Genomic DNA, 14062 nt, shown 5'->3' on the forward strand with positions numbered 1-14062 from the left:
AGAGGCCAGGGATCTCCTATGAGTAATTCCTGAAGATCTGGATACCAAACCCTCCTTGGTCAGTCTGGGACAATGAGGATTGCCCAGATTTTTGTTCTTCTTATGATCTTTAGAACCTTTGGAATGATAGGAAGTGGAGGGAATACATACACCGACTGAAACACCCGCAGTGTCACCAGTGCATCCACTGCAATTGCTTGAGGGTCCCTTGACCTGGAACAATATCTCTGAAGCTTCTTGTTGAGACGAGATGCCATCATGTCTACTTGAGGAACTCCCCAACGACTTGTCACTTCTGCGAAGACTTCTTGGTGGAGGCCCCACTCTCCTGGATGGAGATCCTGTCTGCTGAGGAAGTCTGCTTCCCAGTTGTCCACTCCTGGAATGAAGATCGCTGACAGAGCGCTTGTATGCTTTTCCGCCCAGCAGAAAATCCTTGTGGCTTCTGCCATTGCCGCTCTGCCTTTCGTTCTGCCATCACGGTTTAAGTGCACTACTGCTGTTACATTGTCCGACTGGATCAGTACAGGCATATCTCAAAGAAGATGTTCTGCTTGCAGAAGGCTGTTGTAAATGGCCCTTAACTCCAGAACATTTATGTGGAGCCAAGTTTCCTGACTTGACCATCTTCCTTGGAAGTTTTCTCCCATTGTGACTGCCCCCAGCCTCGGAGGCTTGCATCCGTGGTCCAGTCCTGTATCCCGAACCTGCACCCCTCTAGGAGGTGAGAGCTGTGCAGCCACCACAGGAGTGATACCCTGGTTTTGGAAGACAGGATTATCCTCCGGTGCATGTGTAGGTGGGACCCAGACCACTTGTCCAACAGGTCCCACTGGAACACCCTGGCATGGAACCTGCAAACTGAATGTCCTCGTAGGCCGCAACCATCTTCCCCAGCAACCGAATGCATTGATGGATTGACACTCTTGCTGGTTTCAGAATTTGTTTGATCAGACTCTGAAGTTCCAGAGCCTTGTCCACTGGAAGAAAGACTCTCTGTAGTTCTGTGTCCAATATCATTCCCAAAAACGACAACCGCGTCGTCGGAATCAACTGTGATTTTGGCAAGTTTAGGAGCCAACCATGTCCCTGAAGAACCGTCACGGAGAGTGCAACATTTTGCACCAACTGGTCCCTGGATCTCGCCTTTATCAGGAGATCGTCCAAGTATAGGATAATCGTGACTCCTTGCTTGCGAAGGAGAACCATCCTCTCCGCCATCACTTTGGTGAAAATCCTCGGAGCCGTGGATAGACGAAATGGCAACGTTTGAAATTGGTAATGACAATCCTGAATTGCAAACCTCAGGTAAGCCTGATGCAGAGGATAAATGTGAACATGTAAGTAGGCATCCTTTATGTCCACCGACACCATAAAATCCCCTTTCTCCAGACTGGAGATCACTGCTCGGAGAGACTCCATCTTGAATTTGAATTTCTTTAGGTAGAAATTTAGGGATTTCAGGTTTAGGATTGGTCTGACCGAGCCGTCCGGCTTCGGGACCACAAACAGGCTCAAATAAAAACCTTCTCCCTGTTGTGACTGGAGAACCCTGACGATAACTTGATTTTGACACAACTTTTGTATTGCGTCGCAAACTACCTCCCTGTCCGGAAGAAAAGCTGGTAAGGCCGATTTGAAAAAACAGCGAGGGGGAACGTCTTGAAACTCCAGCTTGTACCCTTAGGATACTATTTGTAAAACCCATGGGTCTAGGTCCGAATGAACCCAAAACTGACTGAAGAGTTTGAGACGTGCCCCCACCTGTACGGACCCCCGCATAGGAGCCCCAACGTCATGCGGTGGAATTGGCAGAAGCCTGGGAGGACTTCTGCTCCAGGGAGCCTGACAAAGCTGGTGATCGTTTACCTCTTCCCCTTCCTCTAGTAGCAAGGAAGGAAGAACCTCGGCCCTTTCTGTATTTATTGGGCCGAAAGGACTGCATCTGATAGTGATGCGTTTTCTTTTGTTGTGGAGGAACATAAGGCAAAAAGGATGACTTACCCGCAGTAGCTGTAGATACCAAATCATCAAGGCCGTCACCGAATAAGGGCTTACCTTTATATGGTAGAAACTCCATACTTTTCTTGGAATCAGCATCAGCATTCCATTGGTGAATCCACAACGCTCGTCTAGCTGACACTGCCATGGCATTGGCCTTTGATCCCAAAAGACCAATATCTCTCGCAGCTTCCTTAAGGTATGCTGCAACGTCCTTGATATAACCCAGCGTTAAGAGGATGCTATCCATATCTAGGGTATCTATTTCAGAAGACAAGTTGTCTGCCCACTTTTTGATAGCACTACTTACCCACACAGACGCAATGACAGGTCTGAGTAGCGTACCTGTGGTCGCATAAATGGACTTTAATGTAGTTTCTTGTTTACAATCCGCAGGATCGTTAAGGGCCGCCGTGTCAGGTGACGGGAGAGCCACCTTTTTAGACAAACGTGACAGGGCCTTGTCCACAGTGGGGGGTGACTCCCACTTTTTCCTATCCGCCGAGGGAAACGGATAAGCTACCGTAATTCTTTTGGGAATCTGAAATTTTTTGTCAGGACCTTCCCAGACTTTTTCAAATAACATGTTCAGTTCATGAGAGGGAGGAAACGTCACCTTAGGTTTCCTTTCCTTATACATACAGACCCTTTTATCAGGGACAGCCGGGTCCTCAGTGATATGTAGTACCTCTTTAACTGCCACAATCATGTACTGAATGCTCTTTGCCAATTTTGGATCTAATCTGGAATCGCTATAGTCGACACTGGAATCAGAGTCCGTGTCGGTATCAGTGTCTGCCAACTGGGCCAGTGTACGTTTCTGCGGCCCTGAGGGGACCTGACTTTGTAATAACATATCTTCTACAGATTTATTCCATGCCTCGGTCTGAGACTCAGACTTATCTAGAATCTTACTAATAAGAGCCACATTAGCATTCACCACATTTACCCAATCCGGTGTCGGCGGTGCCGACAGGGTCACCCCTGCAGCCGTTTGTTTCCCTAATACAGCCTCCTCCTGGGAAGAGCCTTCAGCCTCAGACATGTTGACACACGTGCACCCATAGCAGAGGCGTAGCTAGGGTTTTTGGAGCCCAGGGCAAGATGGAAAATGCCCCCCCCCCAAAAAAAAACCCACCAAAAGTAGCATTTGCGCGCACCGAAGGGGTGTGGCCATGCACCAGTAGGGGTGTGGCCACTGAAAATGGCCCACAGTGCCAGTTACATTGCCCCACAGTGCCAGACACAATGCCCCACAGTGCCGGATACATGCCCCACAGTGCCAGATACATTGCCCCACAGTGCCAGATACAATGCCCCACAGTGCCGGTTACATTGCCCCACAGTGCCAGTTACATTGCCCCACAGTGCCAGATACAATGCCCCACAGTGCCAGATACATTGCCCCACAGTGCCAGATACAATGCCCCACAGTGCCGGTTACATGCCCCACAGTGCCAGTTACATTGCCCCACAGTGCCAAATACATGCCCCACAGTGCCAATTACATGCCCCACAGTGCCAGATACATTGCCCCACAGTGCCAGATACAATGCCCCACAGTGCCAGTTACATTGTCCCACAGTGCCGGATACATGCCCCACAGTGCCAGATACAATGCCCCACAGTGCCGGTTACATTGCCCCACAGTGCCAGTTACATTGCCCCACAGTGCCAGTTACATTGCCCCACAGTGCCAGGTACAATGCCCCACAGTGCCAGATACATTGCCCCACAGTGCCAGATACAATGCCCCACAGTGCCGGTTACATTGCCCCACAGTGCCAGATACATGCCCCACAGTGCCAATTACATGCCCCACAGTGCCAGATACATTGCCCCACAGTGCCAGATACAACACCGCACAGTGCCATTTACATTGCCCCACAGTGCCAGATACAATGCCCCACAGTGCCGGATACATGCCCCACAGTGCCAGATACATTGCCCCACAGTGCCAGATACAATGCCCTACAGTGCCGGTTACATGCCCCACAGTGCCAGTTACATTGCCCCACAGTGCCAGTTACATTGCCCCACAGTGCCAGTTACATTGCCCCACAGTGCCAGATACAATGCCCCACAGTGTCAGACACATTGCCCCACAGTGCCAGATACAATGTCCCACAGTGCCGATTACATGCCCCACGGTGCCAGTTACATTGCCCACAGTGCCAGTTACATTGCCCCACAGTGCCAGATACAATGCCCCACAGTGCCGGATACATGCCCCACAGTGCCAGATACATTGCCCCACAGTGCCAGATACATTGCCCCACAGTGCCAGTTACATTGCCCCACATACACCACACAAGCCCCAGACACACACACACCACACTAGCCCCAGACACACACAGTAAATTACACACACACACACAAACACACACACACACAGTTTAGCCTGCCCTGCTCACCTCCTGCACCTCCCTCCGAGGCCACACGCGCACCTCCAAAGTTGCGCATGCGCGTACCTCCGAGGTCACGTACGCGCACCTCCGAGGTCGCGCACACGCGCACTGAAGTCTTTGCAGGGGGGGGGTTAGTAGGGGGAGGCTCATGGCTGCCACTGCCTGCACAGTGTGACAGTCACAGCAGCCAGGGAGACAGGGAGAGCGCCGCGGGTAGCGCCGTCGGAATCTCTGTCATATGGGGCGAGTGGGCCGTGCAGGTGCCGGTGGCGCCCCCCTCTGCCAGGGCTGCCACGGCGCCCAGGGCACGTGCCCTGCTCGCCCCATGCTAGATACGCCTCTGACCGACAGACACACCGGGCATATAGGGGACAGACCCACAGTAAAGTCTGTCAGAGAGACACAGAGGGGATTTGCCAGCTCACAACCCAGTGTTAAATCAATGGGTCTGAAATCACCAAGAATTTTCCTTAGACCTGAAGTGCTTTTACAATCACATATATATTGCACCAATTGACCTGCCTCCCCCCGTTTTGTACCCCTGGTACTTGTCAGTGTGAGGAGGACCAGCGTCTCTGCAGCCTGTGGAGAGGAAATGGCGCCGTGAGCTGTGAGGAAGAAGCTCCGCCCCCTTAATGGCGCGCTTCTGTCCCGCTTTTTCTCATATTTATACTGGCGGGGGATAGGACAGTGCCGTGGCACTAATGTCCCCTCTTGCCAGTGGAATAATGAGGATGTTTTTAGCTTCCCAGGGCAACCCCCCCCCCCCCTCCCCTGTGCCCTGCACCCTGTAGTGCTGTGTATGGGAGCTCGGCGCGCAGCGTCTGCCCGCTGCGCGGTACCTCAGAAAATGCCATCAGTGAAGCTGAAGTCTTCTTTTCTTCGGTTACTCACCTGTCTTCTGACTTCTGGGTCTGAAAGGGGGTGACGGCCGGCTGCGGGAGTGAGCATCTAAGCGTACCCAGCGATCAGCACCCTCAGGAGCTAATGGTGTCCTGTAGCCAGAAGCAGAGCCCTTGAACTCACTGGAAGTGGGTCATACTTCTCTCCCTTAAGTCCCACGAAGCAGGGAGACTGTTGCCAACAGCCTCCCTGAACATAAAAAACCTAACAAAAAAGTATTTTTCAGAGAAACTCAGAAGAGCTCCCTGTAGTGCGTCCAGTCTCCCTGGGCACAATTCTAAAACTGGAGTCTGGAGGAGGGGCATAGAGGGAGGAGCCAGTTCACACCCTTTCAAAGTCTTAAAGTGTCCATGTCTCCTGCGGATCCCATCTATACCCCATGGTTCTATGATGACCCCAGCATCCTCTAGGACGTATGAGAAATATATGTACACTGGCCCTGTCTTGTATGCTGTAAAAATTCAGGGGTGCAGTGAAAATAAATATACATTGGCCCTGTCTTGTATGCTGTAAAAATTCAGGGGTGCAGTGAAAATAAATGAATGTACACTGGCCCTGTCTTGTATGCTGTAAAATTTCAAGGGTGCAGTGAAAATAAATGTACACTGGCCCTGTCTTGTATGCTGTAAAAATTTGGGGTGCAGTGAAAATAAATATACACTGGCCCTGTCTTGTATGCTGTAAAAATTCAGGGGTGCAGTGAAAATAAATGTACACTGCCCCTGACTTGTATGCTGTAAAAATTCAGGAGTGCAGTGAAAATAGATGTACACTGGCCCTGTCTTGTATGCTGTAAAAATTCAAGAGTATAGTAAAAATAAATGTACACTGGCCTTGTCTTATAAGCTGTAAAAATTCAGTGGTGCAGTGAAAATAAATGTACACTGGACCTGTCCTGTATGCTGTAAAAATACAGGGGTGCTGTGAAAATAAATGTACACTGGCCCTGTCCTGTATGCTGTAAAAATACAGGGATGCTGTGAATATAAAGGGGTGCTGGTCCTGTATTGTATGCAATAAAATTACAAGGGTGTTGTGAAAATAGAGGGGTGCTGGCACTGTCCTGTATGCTGTACAAATCAGGGTGGTGTGAAAATAAATTTACACTGGCCCTGTCCTGTATGCTGTAAAAATACAGTGGTGCTGTGAAAATAAATGTACACTGGCCCTGTCCTGTGTGCTGTAAAAATACAGGGGTGTTGTGACTATAAAAGGGTGCTGGCCCTGTTTGGTATGCTATAAAATTACAGGGGTGTTGTGAAAATACAGGGGTGCTGGCACTGTCCTTTATGCTGTAAAAACACAGGGGTACTGTGAAAATAAATGTACACTGGCCTTGTCTTGTATGCTGTAAAAAGTCAGGGGCGCTGTGAAAATAAAGGGGCACTGTTCTGTGTGCTGTAATAATAAAGGGGTGCTGTCCTATGAAATGGAGAACAAAAAATTGGAGGAAAAAATAGTGAAAGATCAGGAACCACTTCCAGTTCCTAGTACTTGTGCTGAAGCTGCTGTTGCCACCAGTCATGACATTGACGATGGAATTCCATTGACGTCGTCTGCTAAGGCCAATGCCCAATGTCATAGAGAACATGTAAAATCCAAGAAGCAAAAATGAAGAACCAAAAAAAAAATAAAAGAAGTCATCTGATAAGAAATGTAATATTGACAATATGCCATTCACGACATGAAGTGGCAAGGAAGGCTAAAGCCTTGGCCTATGTTCATGACTGGTGGTTTAGCTTCTCATGAAGATGGAAGCCCTCCCCCCTCTCAAAAAAAAGCTTGTTAAAGCACAGGAAAAACCAACTGTGTGTGCAGAGATATCACAAATTCCCAGGGAGAGTCCAAGTGTGTCCATGTTTGCGATGCCTAGGCCAGACCTTCCCATGACTGTATGGGAAGAGGAGGCTCCTACCACCATTTGCACACCCCCTGCAAGTGCTGGGAGGAGCACCACCAGTCCAGTTGCTGATATTGAGATTGAGGATGTCACTGTAGAAGTACACCAGGATGAGGAGAATATTGGTGTAGCTGGCGCTGAGGAGGAAGTAGACGATGAGGATTCTGATGGTGATGTGGTTTGTTTGAATAAGGCACCAATGGAGACAGTTGTTGGCCATGGGATGAAAAAGCCATTTGTCATGCCTGGGCAAAATATCAAAAAAGCCACCTCTTTGGTGTGGAATAATTTCTCCACAAATCCAGACAACAGGTGTCAAGCCATCTGTTGCCTTTGTCAATCCATAATAAGTAGGGGTAAGGACGTTAACCACCTAGGAACACCCTCCCTTATTCGTCACCTGCAGCACATTCATCATAAGTCATTGTCAAGTTCAGAACTTTAGGTAATAGCGTAAGCAGTCCACTGACACCTAAATGATGTGGTTTGTTTGAATATTATTTCTCTGAGGATGAGGATGTAGACACTGAAGGGGGGGGATCTGAGGATGAGGACGACATCTTGCCTCTGTAGAGCCAGTCTGTGCAAGGAGAGATTAATTGGCTTGTTTGGGCCCCCCACCAAAAAAGAAGCAATCATTTCAGCCACAGTCATGTGGCAGACCCTGTCACTGAAATGATTGGTTTGGTAAAGTGTGCATGTCCTGTTTATACAACATAAGGCTGGGAGGGCTCAAGGACAATTCTATGGGGGTGCTGTCTATGCTGTATAAGTCATGGGGTGCTGCCTATCTGCTGCATTAGTCCAGAGGTGCTGCCGTATAATTCCAGGGGTGCTGCTGTATTTGATCCTAGGTTTAAATTAAAGTCTAGAGCAGAATATGAAACAAGCTTCAACATAACAAACAGAATTGTGAAAACATATAGCCGCAAAGGTGGAAATGGAAATTGCAATTTTGACAAAGTGTTTCTGCTGCGGGGTACACTGGGCTCCACAAGGATTGGACAATGGGGTGTAGAGTAGGATCTTGATCCGAGGCACCAACAGGCTCAAAGCTTTGACTGTTCCCAGAATGCACAGCGCTGCCTCCTCTATAACCCCGCCTCCCTGCACAGGAGCTCAGTTTTGTAAGTTGGTGCTGCAGTAAGCAGGCACTTAAGAGGAGGGCTGCTCCAGGCAGCCCTAAAAAGAGCTTTTTTGTGAGAAAAAAGTGAAGACTTCAAGGGCAGCAGCGGTGGTAAATGTCAGGAGACATTCACTGCTGCTGCTCCAGCTCTCCCCAGCGGCGCTGTACACTCCCGAGTCCTGGTTGCCGGGTACCTACAGCGGAGGATCCGGTTTTCTTCACGTTAGACACACACGGCTGGGACTCTCCAGGATTGCGTGGCCGCACTTCGGGAGGGGGTAAGTGGGTCCCGCTTGCGGGACCCGGTATTTATCGCGATCCGGCACGGTCAGTGGGAGGCGGGCCGCGCGCGCTGGCGGTGGACACTGTGGCAGTACAGGCGATCCCACTAGATCACCAGGGCATGGGCGCAGGTCAAGTTTTTCCTCTAAACTGATTTTTATATCGCCCACAGTACCCGGTGGTTTTGCCAGCAAGGGGGATAAGGCTTAGACCTGAAGCCCCTTCCCCAGCCCCAGGGTGCCATTTCTAGCAAGTGTTCCCGCCCTGGAGCTGCATCTCTGTCTTTTCCTCACTCCCTGTCAGTGTCTGCAGCGCCATTATCCCTCAGCTCACTGTTCCTGGGACTGCTTGGGCAAATCCTCCTATGTAAAGCCGCCTGGTTGTCAGCGCTGTGCCTTTACATGACACTTAAGTATTCTACCTGCCTTTTTTAGTCAGTGTTAGTAAGAAAGAGTGCACTTAGTCAGGGTTTCCTAGTACAATTACCCTGTGATATACATCCAGTTCTTACTGTGTACTGTTATATCTCCTGTTATATAGCTGTGTAAGCTAGTCCAGTGCAGTATTATTGCCAGTAATAACCTCTGCATTGTACAAACTGTGACTTTCTGTGTATGCATTTGATAGCTGAGTGTTGTCCATTTCGTGTCTTTCACTCAACTTGCTATCCCTATATTCTATAACCTGAGGGGGCTTGGTGCGTCAGGTTTTATCTAATATAGGATTTTCACAAAGATATACTGTATTACGTATTTTTCTCTGAGATTTAGTCACCATATCTCTCCTTTATCTCTGCTACTGCTGACTACACTGCGCAGGGGTTTGGGTTTAGAGGCATAGTGCTGCTGATAATTGTACTGTGTTACCTCATACTGCAAGTTATATCATGTCTGCTTCTGAGGTTAACGGTTCTGGGGCTGAACACACTGCAGGCGTTGCTGAAGCCACAGACCCATATGAGGAGAATATAGCAGCTGTGGGCTCTGGTTCTGGGGGCTCCTTGCCCCCAGTGGGACCGTGGGACGCTTTTTCCATGCTTCTGCATATGCTAGTTCATAAACTAACACCCCCTATGGGACCCCCAATGCCGGTACAACCGATTGTGGTCCCTGCAGCTAACCCACTGTGGGCGGACGATTTATCTGCTCAATTAAAGAAGTTGAACCAGTCCCTGACTACTAAAAAGTCTGACCATCGCTCGCCTAAGTCCAAGGGGTCCTCTAAGCGAGCGCTTGTCTCCTCACAATCCACTGCTGTCACTGACACCTCGTCTAATAAAGACGGAACGTACACTGACCCCACATGTTCTGACTCAGATACTGCTGATGGTAAGGGTAGTTCACATGTGGATGTTCCTGATCTTTTGGAGGCTATTAAGTTCATACTACAGATTACAGATGATCCCGAACCATCCGTCCCTCCTAAGAAACCAGATAGGTTCAAGCGTCAGAAGGTGGTTAAACAAGTTTTACCTCACTCTGACCACCTAGTGGATATACGTCAGGAACCCTGGGAAAACCCAGGTACGAAGTTTGTGCCTCAAAAGAAGATGCTGGCTCGCTATCCCCTCGCGCCAGAGCTGTCTAATAATTGGGAAACGCCTCCTCCAGTGGACTCAAATGTGGCTAGGATGGTGGTTTCCTCAGCTCTGCCTGTCACTACCGTCACGTCTCTAAAAGAGCCTACGGATAAGCGTGTGGAGGGTTGTCTGAAAGCGATTTACACCCTCACGGGTGCTGCACAAAGGCCCACTATTGCAGCAACATGGGCTGCCGAGGCTATTGAAGCATGGGCCTTGGAGTTAGAAGCTGAAATCTCCTCTGACCGTGCTAGACAATGCTTGTCATATATTGTCACAGCTTCTCGCTATATTAAAGAGGCGGCTTCTGATGCCGGTATCCTGGCAGCCAAGGCCTCTACTACATCAGTCCTGGCTCGCCGGATACTGTGGCTGAGATTCTGGTCTGTGGATCTGGACTCTAGAAAAACCCTGGAGGTACTCCCTTTCAAGGGAGATATTCTGTTTGGGGAGGACTTAAATAAGATAGTGGCTGACTTGGCTACTGTCAAAACTGCCTGTCTGCCAAATACCGATCCTTCTGTGTCGAAGGCTAAAGGTACGTCCTTTCGCCCTTCAGGTAAAGCAAAAGGTCAGGCGTACGACAAGCAGGCCCGCACTTCCAAACCTGGAAAGCCGAAGCCCAAAAGAGCCTGGGATGCCCGTCAGCCAGCTTCCAAGACCGATAAGCCTGCCGCATGACGGGGATCCCAGGGTGGGGGGCCGGCTTCTAGGGTATACCCAGGAATGGTTGAAGACCACTTCAGGGGAAGTCATCACTCGAAGTTACGCCATAGCCTTCAAAAATCGACCCCCTCATCGATTTTTCCAGACAGACGTCCCGTTGGACCAGGCAAAGGCAAACACTCTGCATTCGGTGGTACAGACCCTCCTGGATACAGGAATCGTAGTACAGGTGCCTCTTGCTCAGAGGGGCCGGGGATACTATTCTCCGCTGTTTCTAGTCCCGAAACCGAATGGGTCCTCCCGGCCCATTCTCAACCTCAAGGCATTGAACAAGTTTGTGAAGGTTTCCAAGTTCCGTATGGAAACCCTTCGCTCTATAGTTCTGGCCTTGGAACCTGGGGACTACGTGGTCTCCCTGGACATACATGATGCTTACCTGCATATTCCTATAGCAGCATCACATCAGCAATACCTGAGGTTCGCTATTGGCAACCTTCATTACCAGTTTCGGGCGTTACCTTTTGGTTTAACAATGGTTCTTGCGAGTCTTCACCAAAGTAATAGCGGTGATGACGGTGGTACTGCCATACCTGGACGACTTGTTAATCCTGGCAAATTCCCCAGAACTTCTCCTGTGTCATCTGGATATGATGGTCCGGTTTCTACAAGCCCACGGGTGGCTCATCAACTGGAAGAAATCCTCTCTGGTCCCTGCTCAGAGCATGGTGCACCTGGGAGCGCAATTGGACACTCACAACCAGTGGTTGTTCTTGTCTCAGGAGAAAGTCCTGAAGCTTCAGGACAGGATTCGTTGCTTCCTTTCTCGTCCGCAAGTGTCGATACATTCGGCATTGCAGGTGCTGGGCCTCATGGTCTCAGCATTCGACATGGTGGAGTATGCTCAATTCCATTCTCGCCCCCTCCAGAGGCTGATTCTAGCCAAGTGAGACGGCCTTCCTCACTGGATCAGGTCTCACATGATCTCATTGGCTCCGAAAGTACATCTGTCGCTACTTTGGTGGCTCCGGGACCAACAGTTGTGCAGGGGCCGTCCCTTCTGGATATCCAACTGGGTCCTGTTGACGACAGATGCCAGTCTAAGAGGTTGGGGCGCGGTGCTGGAGAAACACTCCCTTCAGGGTCGGTGGACCAAGGAGGAATCTCTCCTCTCGATCAACATTCTGGAATTGCGGGCGGTCTTCAATGCGTTGAACCTGGCCCAGCATTTAATTCAGAACCGTCCAGTTCAAGTACAGTCAGACAACGCCACCACAGTGGCTTACATAAATCATCAAGGCGGCACTCGAAGCCGTTTGGCAATGAAGGAAGTCTCACGGATTCTATGTTGGGCGGAAAGCCATCTACCTGCCATATCGGCAATATTTATTCCGGGAGTCCTGAATTGGGAAGCGGACTTTCTCAGTCGTCAGGACGTGCATGCCGGCGAGTGGAGCCTCCATCCAGAAGTATTTCAACTCCTAGTGGAAAAGTGGGGTCTTCCAGATGTAGATCTGATGGCGTCTCGACACAATCACAAGGTTCCGGTCTTTGGAGCAAGGACAAGGGATCCTCAAGCAGCAATCGTGGATGCGCTGGCGGTGCTGTGGAGGTTTCGGCTGTCGTACGTGTTCCCTCCGGTGTCACTCCTGCCCAGGGTAATTCGGAAGTTCAAGCAAGAAAAAGGAAATCTGCTTCTCATAGCTCCGGCGTGGCCCAGACAGCACTGGTTCTCAGACCTGCAAGGCCTAACGTCAGAGCATTCACTTCTACTTCCACAACACCCAGACCTCATCGTTCAGGGCCCCTGTGTCTACCAGGACCTAGCCCGGCTGTCTTTGACGGCGTGGCTCTTGAAGGTTCCGTCTTGAGGGCTAAGGGTTTTTCTGAAGAGGTCATTAAAACTATGTTGCGGGCCCGGAAACCAGCTTCTGCTCGGATTTACCATAAGGTCTGGCATTACTACTTTGTTTGATGCGCATCTCATAATTATGACGCTTCCAAGTTTAGTACAGCCAAACTTTTGGCTTTTCTGCAGCAGGGCCCCTGCGTCTGACCTCCCTCAAGGTTCATATTTCTGCCTTGTCGGTGTGGTTTCAAAGAAAAATTGCGACTTTACCTGATGTTCATACTTTCACTCAGGGTGTGTTGCGTATCCAACCTCCCTATGTCCCGCCTGTGGCTCCTTGGGACTTGTCGGTGGTTTTGGAGGCATTACAGGAGCCTCCGTTTGAACCCCTGGGTTCAGCTGACCTTAAGTGGCTTTCCCTTAAGGTGGTATTCTTGCTGGATATTGCCTCTGCTAGAAGAGTGTCGGATCTGGGTGCCTTGTCTTGTAGTTCCCCATATCTGATTTTTCACCATGACCGGGCGGTTCTTAGGACTCGTCCCGGATATTTGCCTAAGGTGGTTTCTTCATTCCACCTTAATCAGGAGATTGTGGTTCCGGCCTTTGTCTCTCCTGATTTGTCTCCCAAAGAGCGGTCTTTGGATGTGGTACGGGCTCTCCGTATCTATGTGAAGAGAACTTCTTTTCGAAAATCTGATTCTCTTTTTGTTTTGTTTGGATTTCACAAACGTGGCTGGCCTGCTCACAAGCAGACCCTGGCCAGATGGATTAGAATGGTGATTGCACATGCTTATGTGAGGGCTGGTCTATCAGCTCCTGCTCACATCACGGCCCATTCTACTTGGTCTGTTGGACCTTCTTGGGCGGCCCAACGTGGTGCAACCCTTGATCAATTGTGCAAGGCGGCTACGTGGTCCTCAGGGAACACGTTCATAAGGTTCTATGCCTTCGATACTGCCGCTTCCCAGGATGCTTCCTTTGGACGCCGGGTTCTTGTGCCCGCTACAGTGCGTCCCCTCCCATAAGGAACTGCTTTAGGACATCCCCATTGTCCAATCCTTGTGGAGCCCAGTGTACCCCGCAGCAGAAAACGAGATTTATGGTAAGAACGTACCTTTGTTAAATCTCTTTCTGCGAGGTACACTGGGCTCCACAAGGCGCCCACCCTGACGCACTTAGCTTATTTGGGTTGGTATGGCATTAGCCGCTGACACTTCTCTTGTCGTGAGAGTGTGGTGTATGTGGCTACTAACCGTTGTCGTCTCTTTTCCTGCTACTGCATTGGGCTGGTTAACTAAAAACTGAGCTCCTGTGCAGGAAGGCGGGGTTATAGAGGAGGCGGCGCTGTGCA

This window comes from Pseudophryne corroboree, chromosome 1 (genome assembly GCF_028390025.1).
Source record: "Pseudophryne corroboree isolate aPseCor3 chromosome 1, aPseCor3.hap2, whole genome shotgun sequence".
NCBI classification, from domain to species: Eukaryota; Metazoa; Chordata; class Amphibia; order Anura; family Myobatrachidae; genus Pseudophryne; species Pseudophryne corroboree.